Genomic DNA, 22,386 nt, shown 5'->3' on the forward strand with positions numbered 1-22,386 from the left:
TTCCACTCGCTGGAGGTGCTACCGGAGTTCGTCGTGTGGTCGGAGAACCCGGCCGGCGTCTGGCTTCAGCTCCCGCGCTTCTTTGTCGACGAGCTGCCGGCCACAGGTCCAGGCGGGCTCTGGCTGCAGGCGGACGGCTGCTGCAGCAAAGCTTCCTGGGTCACGGTTGAGGTTTCCGTCGCGGGCAACGCAGCCCTGGCCCGCGGCTGGCAGACGTTTGCCCGCGCACGTGGCCTGGGCAGGCGGTGCACCCTCCACTTCAAACACGACGACAACGCGACCCTCTACGTGAGGGTGTTCGGAGAAGACGGTCGGCGCGTCGTGTGCTGCCCCGAGGACAACGATGGCGACGAGGTGCTCGGCCTTGGCGACGGTCGTGACGAGGGTGAGGATGGCCTTGCCCTCGGCACTGGCCGCTGATCGTCCAGCTACGGCGGTTCTTTCTCCAGGGACAGCTCCAGCAGCGGCGGCTATGACCAGCCACCACGCTGCCGCACCCGCTTCGAAGGTGGCAGCGGGTCGTCTCATCGCCGTGCTCCAGTGAAGCACGAGGAGGAGTCTGGCTAAGCTCAGGAGAGCGCCATGGGCCCATCCTCGCGAACTGCCGCGGGAGCATGTGCCACTTTTGTTTCATTTTTTCCTTCCTTCCTACATTAAGAGAGAGACAAGTATGGGGCCCCGCTGGGGCGTGCAACAACTATGATTCCAAGTGGCTATGCTATGTTTATCTTTCCTATGTTATGTTGCAGCATCAACGTTTTATGTAGGTGCGCAAGAATAACTTAGCTCGACGCGCTCGAAGTGGTAGTTTCCGCCTCGTGAAGCGCGCATTAGTATCTGACGAGGCCTCCATGGCTTGGGAGGCGTCTGGGGACTACAAAAACTCATTAGGAAACTCTTACTCTCCGAGCTCTAGTCGCAGGCGCAGCCGGCCATGACCCAGCGCCTCGCATCGCGGTACCCGAGGGGCACGGATTAAGGGAGGTACGCCAATTTGCGAGCTCGAGCGAGGGTGCCTTGCGAAGAACAGGAAAAAACGCTCACGAGGGCCCCTGTCCAGCCCCCTCGCGAGGCATGCGAGGGAGAGAACGGGTCAAAACGAGGAACCGAGAGTAGAAAAAAGGGGGGCAAAAGGGCAGGGGAACCAAGCCAGCGAGGAACACGAGAAAGCAAATTCTCATTAAAGAGGGGCAAGCCAACTGCGGAAAGGAAATGAAAAGCGGCGTCTGGCACCTAGTGTAGTCTTCTTGTCTTCTCACCAGCGCGGAGCTAAGTGCTGCCACTAGGACGTGGGAGGGAGCCCCCGAGTCCCGAGGGCGGCACTCCTGAGACTCCGGGGCGTGTACAGCCCCACTCATTATTACGTGAGAGTGTCACGAGCGGAGACCTTCATAGGCACTGGGCCTTCTTCACAGGCACTGGGCCTTTCTTCATGGGTAGAACTTCCAGAGGTGCTGGATGTTCCAGGCGTTGTGGATGGGGATCTCGTCCTGCGTCTCCAGGCGCGTGGCGCCAGGCCTGGAGACGTGGGCGACCCGAAACGGGCCCTCCCACATGGGTGAGAGCTTGTGCAGCCCTTCCCTGGAGAGCACCCGCCTCAGGACGAGATCACCCACCTCGAGCATCCTGGAGTGGATGCTGCAGCAGTGGTACCGCCGCAGCGCCTGCTGGTACCTTGCGGCTCGGAGCGAGGCTTCACGGCGGCGTTCCTCCCCCAACACGAGGTCCATCACCCGCATGGCATCCTGCTACATTTCGTCGAACGCCAGGACCCGCGCGGAGCGATGCCTGGCCTCTTGTGGGAGAACCGCTTCTGCTCCGTAGACGAGGAAAAACGGAGTCTTGCCTGTTGGCTTGGAGGCGGTGGTGCGGATGGACCACAACACAGACTGGAGCTCGTCGTGCCAGCCCCTGCTGTAGGCCTCGAGCTTCTTCTTGAAGGTCCTGGTCTTGAGGCCCCTCAGGACTTCCGTGTTGGTGCATTTGGCCTGGCCGTTGCTCCTGGGGTGCGCCACGGAGGCATAGCAGATCTGCGTTCCAAGGTTAGCACAATCTGTTTTGAAGAGATTGCTACTGAACTGTGAGCCGTTGTCGGAGATGATGCGGTTAGGGACCCCAAATCGGCTTACGAGGCCCTTGATGAACTTGACTACTGACCCGGCTAGGATGGTGCGGACGACTTCCACTTCCGCCCACTTGGTGAATTGGTCGATGGCGACGTAGAGGTAGCGGTAACCTCCAGGCGCTCGAGGGAATGGGCCCAGGATATCCAGCCCCCAGACCACGAACGGCCATGAGAGCGGGATGGTCTGGAGGCCCTGAGCTGGCTGGTGGATCTGCTTGGCGTGGAATTGGCAGGCCTCGCAGGATTTCACCAGCTCGGCCGCATCGTTGAGTGCCGTGGGCCAGTAGAACCCGCTGTGGAAGGCCTTGCCGACTAGGGTGCGCGACGATGAGTGGTGCCCGCAGTCTCCGCCGTGTATGTCAGTCAGTAGCTCATTCCCGTGTTCCCTAGAGATGCATCGTAGAGAAACATCATTTGGCCGCTTTCTGTATAGCTCACCGTCCTGAATGCAGTACACCGTAGCCTACCGGGCCACACGCTCCATGTCTTCTTCCTTCTCCGGCAACGTGCCTTGCGTCAGGTATGCCTTGAACTCCTCGATCTAGCACCCCTCCTGAGGCTAGAGCGCCAGGAGCAGGCGCGCTCCTGAGGTTGGGCCGCAGGCGGGGGCTCCCGAGGCTGGTGGCTGGGGGAGTTCCTCCTAAGGTGGCGCCGGTTTCGCAGGTGGGGGTCCTGCTGAAGGCTTGAGGAGCCATTCCTCGAAGACACCAGGCTCTTAGGGTAGCCGCTTGGATTCTGTTGGCGATGTCGTTAGCCTCCTTGTTGGTGCCATGAGGCACATGCTATAGCTCCAGGCCCAGGAATTGCTTCTCCATTTTGCGTACCTCCGCGAGGTATGCCTCCATGTGCTCATCCCTCGGCTCGTACACCTTGTTGGAGAAGTTGACGAGGAGCTGTGAGTCTCCTTTGATGGTGAGGCGTTTCACCCCCAGGGCCACCGCAGCCCTAAGGCCGGCGAAGAGGCCTTCGTACTCTGCGATGTTGTTGGAGACCTTCTCGCCCTGCTGGAAGCATAGCTGCACGGTGTAGTAAAGCTTGTCCTGAGTGGCCGAGATGAGCACGGCTCCAGCCCCCGTGCCCTGGCGCGCGAACGCACCATCGAAGTACATGACCCAGCCATCCGGCGCTTCGCTCCCTGGCGAGAGGGATCGGTTCTCGCCTGCTTCGAGTTCCGGGGTGTCGGTCCATTCGGCCACAAAGTCGGCGAGTGCAGCCCCCTTGATGACCCTGGTTGTGCTGAACTCCAAGTCAAACGCTTGTAACTCGATGTTCCATTCGGCAACCCTTCCCGCAGCATTGGGGCTCCTGAGTACTCTCTCCAATGGGTAAGCTGAGACGACCTTGACGGGGTGACCCTGGAAGTAGTGGCGTAGCTTACGCGAGGCTACCAGGAGCGCGAGCAAGAGCTCTGAGGCAAGGGGTATCGGGCTCTCGCATCCCGTAGCACTGTGCTGACGAAGTACACCGGGTGCTCGACGAGGGCGGGAGAGCTGGCGGAGTCTTTGGTTCTCGGGGGCTGAGGTGTTTCCTGTGATCTCCAGCTTTAGGGGCTTGATGGCCTGCCGGGGCAGCCGCTGTCCCACGAGCATTGCCTTGGTGTTGTGCTTCCGCGTCCAGCTTGGTGACTTCAATTGGCGGGCCCTTGACCTGACGCTCTTCTCTGAGGGCCACTAGCGCCGCGCTGGCGGAGTGGGGCGTGGCAGATAGGTAAAGTACAAAGGGCTCGAGAGGACGAAGTGCCACCATCACTGGCGGGCTAGTCAAGTATCTCTTGAGGTCTTGAAATGCTTGGTCAGCCTCCGGGGTCCACTCAAATGGGCCCTTCTTCTTCATCAGCTTGAAGAATGGTAGGGCTCGCTCTCCCAACTTGGAGATGAAGCGCCCCAGTGAAGTCACGCAACCGGCAAGCTTCTGCATCTCTTTGAGGGTTTGCGGTGGGCTCATGTCTTCGATCGCCTTGACCTTCTCCGGGTTGGCCTCGATCTCCCTGTGGGACACGAGGAAACCAGCAACTTGCCGAAAGGGACACCGAACACGCACTTCTCCGGGTTGAGCCGCAGGTGCACCTGGCGCAGGCTCGCGAAGGTCTCCTCCAGGTCCTGAATCAAAGTTCTCGCCTCCCGAGACTTTACCACAATGTCATCAACGTAGGCTTCAGCGTTTCTCCCGAGTTGCCGCCCCAAGGCGATGTGCATCAACCGCTGAAAGGTTGCTCCTGCGTTGCGCAGTCCGAAGGGCATGCATGTGTAGCAGTATACCCCGCACGGGGTCAAGAAAGCCGTTTGGTCCACATCTTCCATCGCCATCTTGATATTGTGGTAGCCTTGTTGAGGTTGGTGAAGTCGACGCACATGCGCTCCTTTCCTCCTTTCTTCGGCACGACGACGGGGTTCGCCAGCCATTTTGGGTATCGGACCTCACGAATGACGCCTGCTGCCTCCAGCTTGCGAGTTTCCTGGACGATGAACGACTGCTTCTCCGTGGACTATCGCTGTGCCCTCTGCTTCACAGGGCGCACGTTGGGGCATACCTTCAAATGATGCTCAATCACTTCTCTCGGGACCCTAACTAGCTGCTTGGGCTCCCATGCGAACACCTCCTTGTTTGCCCGGAGGAAGTCCACTGCTACCTCTTGAACAATGCGTTGGTTTTCCCTTGAAGAGAAAAGGGTGATGCAGCAAAGTAGCGTAAGTATTTCCCTCAGTTTTTGAGAACCAAGGTATCAATCCAGTAGGAGGCTACGCGCGAGTCCCTCGCACCTGCACAATAAAAATAAATCCTCGCAACCAACGCGATAATGGGTTGTCAATCCCTTCACGGTCACTTACGAGAGTGAGATCTGATAGATATGATAGGATAATATTTTTGGTATTTTTATGATAAAGATGCAAAGTAAAATAAAAGCAAAGGAAATAACAAAGTGTTGGAAGATTAATATGATGAAGATAGACCCGGGGGCCATAGGTTTCACTAGTGGCTTCTCTCAAGAGCATAAGTATTTTACGGTGGGTGAAGGAATTACTGTTGAGCAATTGACAGAATTGAGCATAGTTATGAGAATATCTAGGTATGATCATGTATATAGGCATCACGTCCGAGACAAGTAGACCGACTCCTGCCTGCATCTACTACTATTACTCCACTCATCGACCGCTATCCAGCATGCATCTAGAGTATTAAGTTCATGAAAACAGAGTAACGCCTTAAGCAAGATGACATGATGTAGAGGGATAAATTCATGCAATATGATAAAAAACCCATCTTGTTATCCTCGATGGCAACAATACAATACGTGCCTTGCTGCCCCTACTGTCACTGGGAAAGGACACCGCAAGATTGAACCCAAAGCTAAGCACTTCTCCCATTGCAAGAAAGATCAATCTAGTAGGCCAAACCAAACTGATAATTCGAAGAGACTTGCAAAGATAACCAATCATACATAAAAGAATTCAGAGAAGATTCAAATATTGTTCATAGATAATCTTGATCATAAACCTACAATTCACCGGTCTCAACAAACACACCGCAAAAAGAAGATTACATCGAATAGATCTCCATGAGAGAGGGGGAGAACATTGTATTGAGATCCAAAAAGAGAGAAGAAGCCATCTAGCTACTAACTATGGACCCGAAGGTCTGAGGTAAACTACTCACACTTCATCGGAGAGGCTATGGTGTTGATGTAGAAGCCCTCCGTGATGGATGCCCCCTTCGGCGGAGCTCCGGAACAGGCCCCAAGATGGGATCTCGTGGGTACAGAAGGTTGCGGCGGTGGAATTAGGTTTTTGGCTCCGTATCTGATCGTTTGGGGGTACGTAGGTATATATAGGAGGAAGAAGTACGTCGGTGGAGCAACATGGGGCCCACGAGGGTGGAGGGCGCGCTCTGGGGGGTGGGCGCGCCCCCTACCTCGTGGCCTCCTGGAAGCTTCTCTTACGTAGGGTCCAAGTCTCCTGGATCATGTTCGTTCCAAAAATCACGCTCCCGAAGGTTTCATTCCGTTCGGACTCCGTTTGATATTCTTTTTCTGCGAAACTCTGAAATAGGCAAAAAAACAGCAATTCTGGGCTGGGCCTCCGGTCCCAAAAATAATATAAAGTGGATAATAAAGCCCAATATTGTCCAAAACAGTAGATAATATAGCATGGAGCAATCAAAAATTATAGATACATTGGAGACGTATCAAGCATCCCCAAGCTTAATTCCTGCTCGTCCTCGAGTAGGTAAATGATAAAAATAGAATTTTTGATGCGGAGTGCTACTTGGCATAATTTCAATGTAGTTCTTCTTAATTGTGGTATGAATATTCAGATCCGAAAGATTCAAGATAAAAGTTCATATTGACATAAAAATAATAACACTTCAAGCATACTAACTAAGCAATTATGTCTTCTCAGAATAACATGGCCATAGAAAGTTCATCCCTACAAAATCATATAGTTTAGTCATGCTTCATTTTCGTCACACAAGAATGCTCTCATCATGCACAACCCCGATGACAAGCCAAGCAATTGTTTCATACTTTAGTAATCTCAAACTTTATAAACCTTCACGCAATACATGAGCGTGAGCCATGGACATAGCACTATGGGTGGAATAGAATATGATGATGGGGGTTATGTGGAGAAGACAAAAAAGGAGAAAGTCTCACATCAACGAGGCTAATCAATGGGCTATGGAGATGCCCATCGATTGACGTTAATGCAAGGAGTAGGGATTGCCATGCAATAGATGCACTAGAGCTATAAATGTATGAAAGCTCAACAAAAGAAACTAAGTGGGTGTGCATCCAACTTGCTTGCTCACGAAGACCTAGGGCACTTGAGGAGGCCCATTGTTGGAATATACAAGCCAAGTTCTATAATGAAAAATTCCCAATAGTATATGAAAGTGACAAAACAAGAGACTCTCTATCATGAAGATTATGGTGCTACTTTGAAGCACAAGTGTGGGAAAAAAGGATAGTAGCATTGCCCCTTTTTATTTCTTTTTTTTGGGCCTTATTTTTTTGGCCTTTTTTTGGGATAATGCTCTGTTAAATGATGATCATCACACTTCTATTTATTTACAACTCAATGATTACAACTCGATACTAGAACAAAGTATGACTCTATATTAATGCCTCCGGCGGTGTACCGGGATATGCAATGAATCAAGAGTGACATGTATGAAAGAATTATGAACGGTGGCTTTGCCACAAATACTATGTCAACTACATGATCATGCTAAGCAATATGACAATAATGAATGTGTCATGATAAATGGAATGGTGGAAAGTTTCATGGCAATATATCTCGGAATGGCTATGGAAATGCCATATTAGGTAGGTATGGTGGCTGTTTTGAGGAAGATATAAGGAGGTTTATGTGTGCAAGAGCGTATCATATCACGGGGTTTGGATGCGCCGGCGAAGTTTGCACCAACTCTCAATGTGAGAAAGGGCAATGCACGGTACCGAAGAGGCTAGCAATGATGGAAGGGTGAGAGTGCGTATAATCCATGGACTCAACATTAGTCATAAAGAACTCACATACTTATTGCAAAAATCTACAAGTCATCAAAAACCAAGCACTACGCGCATGCTCCTAGGGGGATAGATTGGTAGGAAAAGACCATCGCTCGTCCCCGACCGCCACTCATAAGGAGGACAATCAAAGAACACCTCATGTTTCAAATTTGTTACATAACGTTTACCATACGTGCATGCTACGGGACTTGCAAACTTCAACACAAGCATTTCTCAAGTTCACAACTACTCAACTAGCACGACTTTGATATTATTACCTCCATATCTCAAAACAATCATCAAGCATCAAACTTCTCTTAGTATTCAACACACTCATAAGAAAGTTTTTACTAATCTTGAATACCTAGCATATTAGGATTATTTAAGCAAATTACCATGCTATTTAAGACTCTCAAAATAATCTAAGTGAAGCATGAGAGGTCAATAGTTTATATAAAACAAATCCACCACCGTTCTCTAAAAGATATAAGTGAAGTGCTAGAGCAAAACTATATAACTCAAAATATATAAGTGAAGCACAAAGAGTATTCTAATAATTTCCAAATCATGCATGGCTCTCTCAAAAGGTGTGTACAGCAAAGATGATTGTGGTAAACTAAAAAGCAAAGACTCAAATCATACAAGACGCTCCAAGCAAAACACATATCATGTGGTGAATAAAAATATAGCTCCAAGTAAAGTTACCGATGGAAGTAGACGAAAGAGGGGATGCCTTCCGGGGCATCCCTAAGCTTTGGCTTTTTGGTGTCCTTAGATTATATTGGGGGTGCCATGGGCATCCCCAAGCTTAGGTTCTTGCCACTCCTTGTTCCATAATCCATCAAAATCTTTCACCCAAAACTTGAAAACTTCACAACACAAAACTTAACAGAAAATCTCGTGAGCTCCGTTAGCGAAAGAAAACAAAAGACCACTTCAAGGTACTGTAATGAACTCATTCTTTATTTATATTGGTGTTAAACCTACTGTATTCCAACTTCTCTATGGTTTATAAACTATTTTACTAGCCATAGATTCATCAAAATAAGCAAACAACACACGAAAAACAGAATCTGTCAAAAACAGAACAGTCTGTAGTAATCTGTAACTAACGCAAACTTCTGGAACTCCAAAAAATCAGCCAAAATAGGACGACCTAGGAAATTTGTTTATCGATCATCAGAAATTAGAATCAAAATTTTATCACGTTCTGGTGATTTTTAACAATTGTTTTCGTGAACAGAAAGTTTCTGGAAATTACAGCAAGATCAAATAACAATCATCCAAGAAGATCCTATAGGTTTAACTTGGCACAAACACTAATTAAAACATAAAAACACATCTAACAAGAGGCTAGATCAAATATTTATTCCTAAACAGAACCAAAAAGCAAAAAAAACTAAAAATAAAATTGGGTTGCCTCCCAACAAGCGCTATCGTTTAACGCCCCTAGCTAGGCATAAAAGCAAGGATAGATCTAGGTATTGCCATAATAGTGGTATGGCAAGTCATGAAAACTTTTCTCATATTCTCTATGTTCAGCAGCAAGTTTTCTGTGAGGCAAGCAAAAATAATCAAAAGGGCTAAATTTAATGGGACAAAAGTCCCCAAGATTAATCTCGGGAGGTATGGGTTCCTCCCTAGGCCCTTTGTATTGCACAACCAATTCATCATTAAGAGCATTCTTTTGGCAAAAAGTCACAAGCCTTTGTTCAAGAGGAAAACCTAATCCATTATTCTGAATAGCAAAATCATCATTAAGCTCGGAAATTCTATCAACTAGAACATCGGCGGGAACCTTTTTCCTAAGATTTTCGTTATAAGCAATATGATCCAAAGATTGTAAACGCATCATGTCTTGTTGATTAAAAAGGATAGCTTCAATGGGAGGATGACTAGCATCCACCCTATAATGCGCAAAGATTTCTTTGGCCTCTTTTATTATGAATCTAAACTCATGAGCCAAAAAGCAATATTAGAGAATTCTAGGAAAATTCTTTGTATGCAAGGATGCATGTGCATAAATTGCCTTTCAAGTTCAACTATAAGCATGGAAATAGCGTCCGCAAGACTACTGGTTCTATAGAGAATAGAACCGCCCATAGAAGGCAAAGCACCGGCACAAGTAAAGAAATCTTGAATAACTCCTTTTCCAATAATATTACCACTACCAATTCGAAATCATTTTGTATGCAAGGTAGGGGGTTCTTCAGCAGGAGCATCAGAATTTTCTATGATATTATTATTGTCCATATCGGCAATAATTTCCCCAATTTCATACATAACGACAGAGAGAGCGAAGGGCAAGAAGAAGAAGGCGAATGAAAAAGAGAGAGCGAATAAAACGACAAGGGTGAAGTGGGGGAGAGGAAAACGAGAGGCAAATGGCAAATAATGTAATGCGGGAGATAAGGGATTGTGATGGGTACTTGGTATGTTGACTTTTGCGTAGACCTCCCCGGCAACGGCGCCAGTAATCCTTCTTGCTACCTCTTGAGCACTGCGTTGGTTTTCCCTTGAAGAGGAAAGGGTGATGCAGCAAAGTAGCGTAAGTATTTCCCTCAGTTTTTGAGAACCAAGGTATCAATCCAGTAGGAGGCTACGCGCGAGTCCCTCGCACCTGCACAATACAAATAAATCCTCGCAACCAACGCGATAAGGGGTTGTCAATCCCTTCACGGTCACTTACGAGAGTGAGATCTGATAGATATGATAGGATAATATTTTGGTATTTTTATGATAAAGATGCAAAGTAAAATAAAAGCAAAGGAAATAAAAAAGTGTTGGAAGATTAATATGATGAAGATAGACCCGGGGGCCATAGGTTTCACTAGTGGCTTCTCTCAAGAGCATAAGTATTTTACGGTGGGTGAACGAATTACTGTTGAGCAATTGACAGATTGAGCATAGTTATGAGAATATCTAGGTATGATCATGTATATAGGCATCACGTCCGAGACAAGTAGACCGACTCCTGCCTGCATCTACTACTATTACTCCACTGATCGAATGCTATCCATCATGCATCTAGAGTATTAAGTTCATGAAAACAGAGTAACGCCTTAAGCAAGATGACATGATGTAGAGGGATAAATTCATGCAATATGATAAAAAACACATCTTGTTATCCTCGATGACAACAATACAATACGTGCCTTGCTGCCCCTACTGTCACTGGGAAAGGACACCGCAAGATTGAACCCAAAGCTAAGCACTTCTCCCATTGCAAGAAAGATCAATCTAGTAGGCCAAACCAAATTGATAATTCGAAGAGACTTGCAAAGATAACCAATCATACATAAAAGAATTCAGAGAAGATTCGAATATTGTTCATAGATAATCTTGATCATAAACCCACAATTCATCGGTCTCAACAAACACACCGCAAAAGAAGATTACATCGAATAGATCTCCACGAGAGAGGGGGAGTACATTGTATTGAGATCCAAAAAGAGAGAAGAAGCCATTTAGCTACTAACTATGGACCCGAAGGTCTGAGGTAAACTACTCACACTTCATCGGAGAGGCTATGGTGTTGATGTAGAAGCCCTCCGTGATGGATGCCCCCTCTGGCGGAGCTCCGGAACAGGCCCCAAGATGAGATCTCGTGGGTACAGAAGGTTGCGACGGTGGAATTAGGTTTTTGGCTCCGTATCTGATCGTTTGGGGGTACGTAGGTATATATAGGAGGAAGAAGTACGTTGGTGGAGCAACGTGGGGCCCATGAGGGTGGAAGGCGCGCCCCCTACCTCGTGGCCTCCTGGAAGCTTCTCTTACGTAGGGTCCAAGTCTCCTGGATCATGTTCGTTCCAAAAATCCTGCTCCCGAAGGTTTCATTCCGTTTGGACTCCGTTTGATATTCTTTTTCTGCGAAACTCTGAAATAGGCAAAAAAATAGCAATTCCGGGCTGGGCCTCCGGTTAATAGGTTAGTCCCAAAAATAATATAAAAGTGGATAATAAAGCCCAATATTGTCAAAAACAGTAGATAATATAGCATGGAGCAATAAAAAATTATAGATACGTTGGAGACGTATCATCCACCAACTCCCTTTCTTGATCTGGGGCGAGGTCGGCGCCTATAGTAAAGGTGGCGCCTGAGGCCCCATCCTCGTCGACCGGTACTTGCTTCGTCTTGGCCTGGCCTTGAGTGAATTACTGCTTCTTCTTGGTCGGCGCAGCCCCCTTGGCCCGGGGCACGGCCTTGCTGGCTGGGCAAGCTGCCGCCGTGGCCCTGAAAGCGAGTTTGAGGGCAGCAAATGCTTCCTTCGTGTCCCGGACCACAGTGAGGACACCCTTGCTCCCTGACATCTTCATGAGGTTGTAGGCGGGATGAGTAGCCGCCATAAACTAGGCCAGCACCGGGTACCCGAGGATGGCGTTGTACGGTAAGTCGATGCGGGCGATGTTGAAGTCGATCAGCTCGGTGCGGTAGTTGTCGCGTGTACCGAAGGTCACGGGAAGGCGGATCTGCCCCAGGGGGTCGGAGGAGCCGCCGCCGACCCTGGAGAAGGGCTTGCTGGGGCGGAGCCGCTCAAGCGGTACGTGAAGGAGGCTAAAAGCCTCCACGAAGAGCACATTGAGGCCGGCGCCGCCGTCGATGAGGGTCTTGGTAACGGCTACGCTGCAGATGGTGGGTGTGCAAAGCATCGGGAGCACGCCCGAGCCGATGGTGGTGACTGGGTGATCCCCCGAGTCGAAGGTCAGGTCGGCCTTCGGCGCCGCCTAACCCGAGGGAGCCCCCTGCCGTGTGGAGGCGGCGCCGATCTGGCGAAAGGGCGGCTTGATGTGACAGTCCGAGGGCGGCGCCTGCGAGCCGCCGAGGAGAGTCGGGACGACGGGGGGTGCTGGTCCCCCGAAGCTCGCGATGAAGAGGTCGCGCAGCTCCCCCCAGGAGGCTACAGAAGATCCCGGCAGATGGAGGAGCCAGGTGCGCGACACGCCAGCGAGGGCCATGGGGAGCCAGTTGGCCATGACCTTATCGTCGCCCCCGGCCTCCGGAACGGCATCCTCGTATGCCAGCAGGAAGGCCGCCGGGTCCGCCGCACCATCATAGCAGGGCGGCATCTTCGGCTTGAACTTGTGCGGCGGTGCACCTGCCATAGGGCGGGGTGAAGGCCCGGAGCCCCACGGCGCTGCTGAGGGCGCCCGTCGATCAAGTCGGAGAAGAGGCGGCGTCCATGAGAGCCGGTCAGGGAAGCGAAGCCGTCGGGGGGGGGGGCGAAGCTTCGGCGCATGAAGCGGAATTCGGGTTCCGGCAAAACCCTTGAGGTTCGAACACTGGGGGCGCACGAAGATCTCTCCCCCTCTAGCTCGCTCGCACCAAGATCTCACGGCCTAGCTCGACGAACCCAAAGGACAAAGGGACACAAGATTTATACTGGTTTGGGCCACCGTTGTGGTGTAATACCCTACTCCAGTGTGGTGTGGTGGATTGCCTCTTGGGCTGAGGATGAACAGTACAACGGAAGAACGGCCTCCTGAGGAGAGGTGTTCTTGTGCTTGGTGAGCTTGTGTGGGTGAGGATGGTCTAGTCCAAGATCCGTCCTTTCCTATGGTGGTGGCTAGTCCTATTTATAGAGGCCTTGGTCCTCTTCCCAAATATTGAGCGGGAAGGGATGCCACAACGGCCAGTTTCAAGGGGGACATCTTGTACAAGCTATCCTGACTAAAGGTGGTCTTTGCCTGCCAAAGGCTCTGGTGATGACGTTGTCTTGGGCTCCATGGTGACCTCCGTCTTGCCGTCCTTCCAGTCTTGGTCTCGTTGCACCGATATGGAAACCTTTGCCTGATTCCTCGGGACTCCTCGCCTGCGCTTGCCCCTTTAGCACCAAAGAGGAAACGAGGACACTATGCTCGCTGGCGCCCGCCTAGCCTTGGTCGTCATGGATTACGTCATAGGAACCTCGCAAGGTTCCGCTTGCCTTGGTCTCTCCGCCCCTCGCGTGCCAGCCTGGTGAGGCTACCCCCGAGAAGGTCTTGTGTCGTCCGCCTCGTGAGGCTTGGCCCCTCGCGAGGGTCTTGGGTGTTTGCTGGTGAAGATGGGCCGTACAGAGCTGCTGGTGGAGCCACGCCATGGGCCACAGGTAGGCAAGTGTGGGGACCCCCGTTCCCAGAAGGCCGACATGAAGTGCTTCGATTTGCAAAAAGAATCAATCAAATCGGAGCTACGAAACTCAAACCACGATCAAAAGTACTTCGAATTCAAATCTATTTGAAACCAAATTTTAATCCGTCAAAACCATGTTCAAGTCGATTAACTGGAAACAGGGGTTCGAGACGAAGATTTTGGCGTTGGTTTCACTGGATTTGGACGAACGGTTAAAAAGTTGCGAGGGTTTGAAGATCATGGGCTAATCTGCGATAAAAATAATCACGGATAGGTCCCTGGCCGAAAATAAAATAAAAATAAAAGACTAACGAACGAACCTTCATTGTTAGAGACAAATGAACGAAAATGTTCGCGAACAGAGGCGTTCGGGTGAACGTTCGCTATTTAGCGAAACCGAAAAAAACCAAACCAAACCGATCTAACGAAAAAAACTGGGGACGGTTTTGTCGGTTTTACCGGTTCAACGGAAAAAAACAGCGGCGGCGGGATCCTACGAGATCCGGCGGCGGCGGCGTCGAGCAACGGCGGGGCGGGGAGGCTCCAGCGGCGGCACGGCGGGCGGCGGCGTCGGCAGCAAGCGGCGGCGGCGGACGACGACTGCGGCGGCGCGGCGCGGCGGCTCGGAAGGCGGCGGCTTGGGGTGGAGAGGGGCTGGGGCAGAGGTATTGAAAGAGGGGGGCTCGGCCGGCTTGGGGAGTAGAGTCGCACAGACACACTCTGTCTCTCAGCATCTCTCACACACGCTAGTTACGGGACGCCCATTTAAGCAGACACGTATGTTACAATTTGTGCACCCGCGGGTACACGTGATGCTGCGCATTTATTTAAGCCGGACGGCGAACCCAAACAGTAGCTGCATTCATTCCCCTCCCACCGCCTCTTCTCTGGTCACCGTCGCCCATTAGCCATGGCCCGGCCGAAGGTAACGACATACGCCATACTCCCGCCGGAGCGGTGCTGTAATCTGGAAATTTTAGTGGTCATGCATGCATCTTTTTCTGCTAGCACTCCTATATAAGGGTTGACCGGTCGCTCCCCGCAGACGTGCGCGGGCGGTGGAAGAGGAAAGAGAAGGGAAGCAGGCTGTGGAGTAACGTTTTTTACCATAATTTCTTAGGAAACTGAGTGCAATAATTGAGTAGTTTTGCAAACTACCAGTACTACACCTGAAACGGTTCAAAACCAATACCACCACCATGCCCGCGTCTGACCGCACTGGCCGACCTAACCCCCTCCCTTTCCGGCGCGCGCTTCCTTGCTCCTCGATATCAGAAAGAATACTTCCGTTCACCGACATGTGGGACGCCGACCATCCTGGTCCACTTGCCATGCACGCAAAACTCCAAGGGAGAGTCACCCCGGTCGTCGCGCCGCAGTAATAATGACTAATGAGCCATCAAATCACAGGCCCAACCTTTCCCACTGTGAAGTTGCTCGGACGAAGTTAGCATCATCACTTCGTTGAATTCCGCTTCTTGAAGAAAACTACTGTACCAGCAGTACTGCTAGCTACAGTAGTTACTCCAGCAGAGGCCTCCTTTGGTTCATAGGATAGGAATTTTATAGGAATATGAAAATATTAGGAAGTGAGATGACATGCATCTCAATTCCTATAGAGGAAGAGATGCCATTTGATGCATAAGATAGGAATTTTTCCATTGAGTCTAGGCTAATGTACTGGTAATTTGATCTAAAAACTATAGTAGTAACTAGTACTGGTACAAGCTCGTAATTAATTAAAAAAATGTACGGGCGACACAGACACACACACTAACTACTAGTACTACTACTTCTCACATGCTGGACAGACGACGTCGTTCTCGTTCCCGGCTTTGTCGGCGACACCCCACCGTGCTTGGATCTCCATCGACCTCTCCGCAGCAGCGCATGCGTCCTCTTCTTTCTTGCGGCGGCGGGCCTCTTTTTTCTTGAGTGCTTTCTGACTTTTCCTCTCCCTCTATGCGGCTTTGGCCGCCTCTTTCTCTACCACCCATTCGGCCTTGGCAGCTTCAAATTCCGCCGACGTAGCTGTGAGGTCGCGAGCGGCGATGAACTCGGCATGGCGGGATGCCATTGCTTCCCTACCATTTTGTGTGCGGTCGTGGGCGGCGAGGAACTCGGCGCGGCGGGATGCCATCGCTCCCTTACCGATTAGTGTGCAGCGCGGTTCCATGAACGATGCTTGGTGACAGCTCTGGGGTGGAGTGGTCGGACAACCGTATAGTGCATTGGTTTGCCAAGAGCTCAAGGACAGAAGACGAAGGAAATTTGGATTCCCCTTCAATCCTGGTCATTTATTACCGAGTAAAATGCATTGACGGTCATCGAACTTGTCTTGATAGCTCACTTTGATCATTGTGTACGAAATATGGTGATTATACGGTCACTGGCTCAGCGTATAGCTCCGTATTTGTCTGGTTGACTAGTCAAACAGTCCGCATGCGCCTCATCAGCTCGTGTTCTTTATCTATCTATCTATGCGGGCCTACCTGTCAGTGGAGAAAGAAATAAAAACCAAAATTATGCGTATGTGAGGAATCAAACCACGGACTCGTCGCTCCAACACACACTCGTCAGCCAAATGAAAATGAAATACTTTGCGTTAAATGCACAAACGGATTTTTTATATTATACGTGATGCACACATTAGCGCACACCGTCCATAGAGGCAAGTAGCATGTACGCGTGCAGACACTCACGCTCACCCTGTCAAACCATGCTAATGCGTGCACGTCGCCCACTCAATCAAAGTCCTGCTCATGGCGCAACGCAAACGGCGATCCCGTCACCTGCGCGCCCCGGCGGTGCCTGACATTACTGTTTAGACGTTTGCTGGAGGCCTCCACGAACACCGAGCATGTATTCACCTGGCTCAACACCAACGGTCATACTAGTGACTTGACGCCTTGCTCATGTATATCGTCCATCACAACGACAATCTATAAAACAGCCTAGCTAGAGAGGGTACTATGGTACGGAGTATGTCCTATCGTGAGCGACCGATCATAGTGCCACTGCACACGAGTGTGTGTCTGATCGATTCGTCCATTATTCGTAAGTTACGCATGGTTGTGTGGTGTCTAATGGAGGTCGTTGAAGGTTAGCTAGCGACAAGAGCGGTTGCATGGACGCCTGGTTGTCAATACGTGCCGCATACGCTTCAAAGGCTCTCATACATGAGTTCACATTTTACCACCACGCCAGTGTCTGACCGCCCTGGCCTACCGAAACCCCTTCCATCGCTAGCGCGGGCTTCCCGCCTGAAACGGTCATCGTCTGGCCAGAACGTCAATGCCGCATTCACCAGACTTAACTGTAGGTGCAGTTGGTGTGTCACTGACATGCGGGCCAGATGCCCGTTGGGCCCACATGTCAGTGACCCAACGCACCTGCAGTTAAGTCACTGAAGCAGCGTCCGCATTCACGCCCGAAGCGACCTCTCACTAGCATTGGCATTGCAGCAGCGCAATGGCCGAGAGAGCGCCACCCGCGCGTCATCCCGGTGCAAGCGACTGCTCCGCGTTAACGACACCACGACCATCCTTCCATCCGCCACCCACATTAATGACACGCGACTGCCGATGAACGTACTCCGGCGCCAGCCGTCCATCCGTCTCCTGCGGCTCATTGCCATTTGCCCCCTATATTAACTTGAGCCCCAGCTCCCAGCCATAGCCAAAGACCCACACTCATTATCCTCCGGTCCCTTCCTTCTGTCGGCACCACTCCAACCATGGCCTCCTGGCGCTCCAAAGCTCTCTTGGGACGTACTATCGCAGGAGCAGAGGAAGGAGATCGCCGGCTCCCCCTCCCCCCGACCGCCCTCCGCCGCCACGACCACGAAGCCGGCGCGCGTGCGCGGGCCCAGCTGGCAGCGAGGAAGAGTAGTACATGGTAGGTCGTCGCTGCTATGGTCCCAGTAAGGCCACCGCTCCTCCACTCAGTCGACGCCAAGCTTGGTGGGATAAACACCGGCGGCCGATTAGCCGCTTGACGGCGACGTGGAGGCGGAAATCTACAGAACCTTGTGCTCCAGAGGAGGAGGAGGCAAAGGCAATGGCTGGCTTTCTCGGGTTCATGGTCGGACATGGTGGTCGGGCGCCGGCGATCGTTTAGATTAGGTTTACAATAGGTTTTAGTACGGTTGTGCGAAATATGTAATGAATTTCGTCCAGTTCATAGGAAAAGTTTTTGAAATGTAATGAATTTCATCCGGTTAATTTGAAATTTGCTTTGTTTGCATGAATTTCATCTGGTTAGTTCATATAGTTGTTGAAAGGTATGCAGGCAGCATTGGAAGGCATCCATCAGTGTCCTCGGACAGATGTTGGTGTAAATTTGTGGGCCAGCGCTGGAGGTGCCCTAACTATCATGCTATAATCGCTAACAGTGCTCCATTATTTCACAGGGAACAGTTATCCCTCGATCAAAATTAGATCCGCCGTGTTTCGCACTCCTCCCACGTAAGAGTGTAGACTCTTGCTTACATAAAAATGGAGCAAGTGGACGACACTGTAGCACGTCATATCACTCAAACTAGCCCGCCTAACGCGCGGGAAAGCACCGCCCTCGTCATTTTGTTCTAGATTTCTATCGATCGATCGCACGAAAATGTTACGCTTTGCAACTTCAAAAGGAAAAGGCGGCACACTTACGACTCGTACGCGTCGCGTTCGCGTCGCACCCCCGACAGTCCGTGTCGCACGCCGCTCACGAGAGGGGACACGCGTTGTCTTGCATTTTCACTGACATGTGGGACTGCAATTGAATAAACCGTCGATAGCCGAAATCTAATCGCTTGGCGGGCGTCGGCTAAGAAGAGAGAGAGAGACGGGGGAGGGAGAAGAGATCGCCCGCCCGCCATGCACGGACTCCAAGAAATATATGGTGATAATGTGAGGTGGGCCATGTGGGAGTCCGGACCGCTTCCAAGCCTGCTTCTGACCGCCCTGGCCCACCAGAACCCCCCCCCCCACCTCCCCGCGCGCGCTCCCCCCTCAGACGCCAGCTGCCCGCATTCATAGCAAGTAGTACCAGTAAAATACTGGGCTATAAGACCACTTATGTGGAGGAGAGAGAGGCATTGACAAAGTCAAGGAGTGGGCTCTGCAAGAGCCCGTCTCTACACGTGCTCCTAGGTATAAAAAACTAATTCTAAAAAAGAGTCATAAAAAAATTTGTGTCTAAAAAAAGAAAGGTAAAAAATATTTGAGAGGAAATAGATAGAGAGAAAGTGAGAAAAAGTTGTAACCTTATAGTCAACACTATGGTAGTATTACATGAGGAAGGAGGGAGTAGTGCACATGCCAAGTTCACTGGGCTGCCGTGTTTCACACTCCTCCGTCGTAACAGTGGAGACAATAGCTTTCATCAAAAATAAACAATGAATACTTGTTGCTCGTCCTCTATATCGGAAAGAATACTTTCATTCGCCGACATGTGGGACATCGACCATCCTGGTCCACCAGCCATGCACAAAATTATCCTGGTCCACCCCGGTCGTAGCGCAGGCCCAACCTTTCCCACTGTAAGTTGGTCGGACGAAGGAACCATCATTACTTCGTTGAATTCTGCTTCTTCAAGAAAACTTACTGTACCCGCAATACTGCAACCACACGCGAAGACTGGACGACACTGTACCACGTCATATCACTGAAACCCACTAGGCCAAACTAGCCCGCCTAGGATTTGTACTCCCTCTGTTTCAAAGTTAGTAGTACAAAGTTGAGTCATCTATTTTGGAACGGAGGGAGTACGTCTCTATACTACTATGATTTTGTGTTGTACGTCTCTGTACTTTTGCTACGACTTTCCTACCCTATGAACCAAATGAGGCTTGAATGTATCTGTGTCGACTATTGTCTGATCGATCGCTAAGCCTACAATTTTAGGAGCTTGGGCTATTGGCCGATCGACGAAGAATCAGTATAAGAGTACCATGAGCTCTTCAACCCCAACCTTTCTCTTCGGTGAGTGTTTTGCAAGTACTATAGCTCGCACAGTAGCTAGCCTACTAACACCAAGAATCATCAAACAAGCCCTGCTGATATGATAAACAGATCAAACTTACATCTAAGCATGCCATATATTACATCAAAAGCTGGTGAGGATACATCTGTTTCCATAACTCGGAGAGGGTTCGCATGATTCACTATCAAACAAAAGTAGCAAGTACCGCCCACACAAGACAGTGCACTAGCCCTAAGATGGTTTGATAACACGCATCATTCTGGTAATTAAACACAATGCAAACTACCCTGAAGGATTAGCGCGACCAACTATTTCTTGTCATCGATCTCTCGGGCAATGACCATAGCACGAACAACAGCATGGGAATTGATCTCTCGGGCGATGTCCATGGGACGCGGACGGCGACATCGGAATCGATCTCTGGGGAGATGTCCACAGGATGGACAGCGGCATCGGAATCGATCTCCGGGGCGATGTCAACAGGACGGACCGCGACATGCAAAACGATCTCTGGGGAGTTGTCCACAGGACGGGCCGTGACATCAGAATCATCAAGGACGTCCACCGGCACCTGCACAACCCTAACATATTAGCAAGCACATTACAAATAATCAAAAACCACAACTATGGTAAGCCATTATTTTTTACCTTGTGCAGCTCACCGGGGGGATCCTATCCCTCCGGGGGCCATCTCCTCGTCCTCGATGGGGGCCATCACCTTGCCAAGGGAATACTGCTTCTCAAACGGCGACTATCTCCTCAAACTCGGCCTTGAGCCTCGCCTAGGTGGCCATTAGAGTTTCTGGGGTAGGCACGGTGGGGCCCTTGCTATTCTTCCAACTTTCTTTGAGGAGTTTGTCCGCCAACGTCGTCAACTCTTTGGCCAGTGCTTGTTTCTTGGAGTTCTTCGTCTCCATGGGTTGGCCCGCCAACATGGTCAACTCGTTGGTCGGTGCTCGCTTCCTAGAGATCACTGTCTCCAGTGGGTTGTCCACCGGCAACTCTTTGCCTAGTGCTCCAGGATCCATCAATGAACTGACAAACAAAAAGCAATCAAAAGGAAACCACAATCGCAATGAAAACGGGAAAAGAATAGGCTGTGAGAATTGGTCGGTACTTCGCAAAAAGAAGATTCTTGGAATGAAAATGTAGTAGCATCACTCATTTTCCCACCTTTCCTTCGTCGGTATAGAAGAAAAATGGCAGAAGTGAGTAGCCTGGAGTGAGGTTTTCTTCAAGAAAGGGGAGAAAGGGCTTCAACGAGCGTTCCAATGAAATGATGGTTGCTTCGTCCAGTCTAACTTTGAGGCCACTTTACCACTGCTGGTAAAGGTGTGGGTTTTGTGATATGACGGTCATGGTGGCCACACCGGGATGACCGGTGAGTCTCAACTGTAGCACCTCGTTGTGATTTGGTGGATGGCACGCGGGCCCGGATGCTTGTATGTCCCGCATGTAGATAGAGCGGCTAGTCATATAGGAGCACTCAATATTGTGCACCGCGACCAAGGCGGAGAGGAAAACGAGAGAACTACGTATTTATTTATGGTGTAGATTCACTCATTTTGCTCCATATGTACTACTCCCTCCGTCCCAAAATTATTGTCTTAAATTTGTCTAAATACGGATGTATCAAGGCACGTTTTAGTATTAGATGCATCCATATCTAGACAAATGTAAGACAAGAATTTTGGGACGGAGGGAGTACTACTCATTTAGGGTGTAGTCTACTCACTTGTTGAAATATCTAGAAATGCAAATTCCGGTTTACAGGGCTATACTGGCAAGTAGTACTACAATAGTGGGCTCAAATAGCAATTTTGTCTCATGCAAGAGCCTGGCTATATGTGTGCTCCAAGGTTCACAACTGCCACGTTCGGGTTGCGCTTGGCTCTTCGCCTCTTCGAGAAGATGAACAATGATGTTACTACCACTACTTCTACAGTATCGAATCCACTGCTGCATGTTCGTCCACCGCGTGTGGGAGGGATAGCTTGTTGTAGTATAAGAAAAAGCCTGTCCTCGTCTGCGAGCCACTGCGCGCATGGGTGAGGGAGAAGGCGTGTAGTAGTAAAATCAAGCTTCTCCTCGTTGTACGAGTTGACGCGACACATCATAGCACTGGCCCCACATGGTTTCCTCTAAACTTGGCTGAAAGACCTGCAGTGTGCAATATATTTACTGCAACCTCTAACATTTACCCCACCACAAATTAAAGTATATATTCCTATCTTGACCAGATGAGCATGCAAACTACAATCACCAGGATGACAGGTAGGGCCAGAAGATTATTTTAATAAAAAAAAGCTTCAAGACGGCCTCATAGCATGGTGCCGACCCCAACGATTTTAAGCTTACAGGCACGGTACACGCTATCCTAGACTACTCTACACATGAAACTGCCACACGAGCGTCCGGGCTGCGCTTGGCTCTTCGCCTCTTTAGGAAGTCAAACAATGATGGAGTACTACTATAGTGGAGGAGTACTATAGTATGCTTCTGGTCATCTAACACCGAATGAACTGCTACATGTCCACCGCGTGTGGGAGGGAGAGCGTGTAGCGAAAGCTTCTCCTAGTCCTGCCAGCCACCACGCTCATGGGTGAGGGAGGGACGCAGCTTCATTGACTTACTGCTCCTGCCTTTGCGTGTATGACAGGTGGGCCCAATAGGT

The sequence above is a fragment of the Triticum aestivum genome, chromosome 3D (assembly GCF_018294505.1).
Source record: "Triticum aestivum cultivar Chinese Spring chromosome 3D, IWGSC CS RefSeq v2.1, whole genome shotgun sequence".
Classification (NCBI taxonomy): domain Eukaryota; kingdom Viridiplantae; phylum Streptophyta; class Magnoliopsida; order Poales; family Poaceae; genus Triticum; species Triticum aestivum.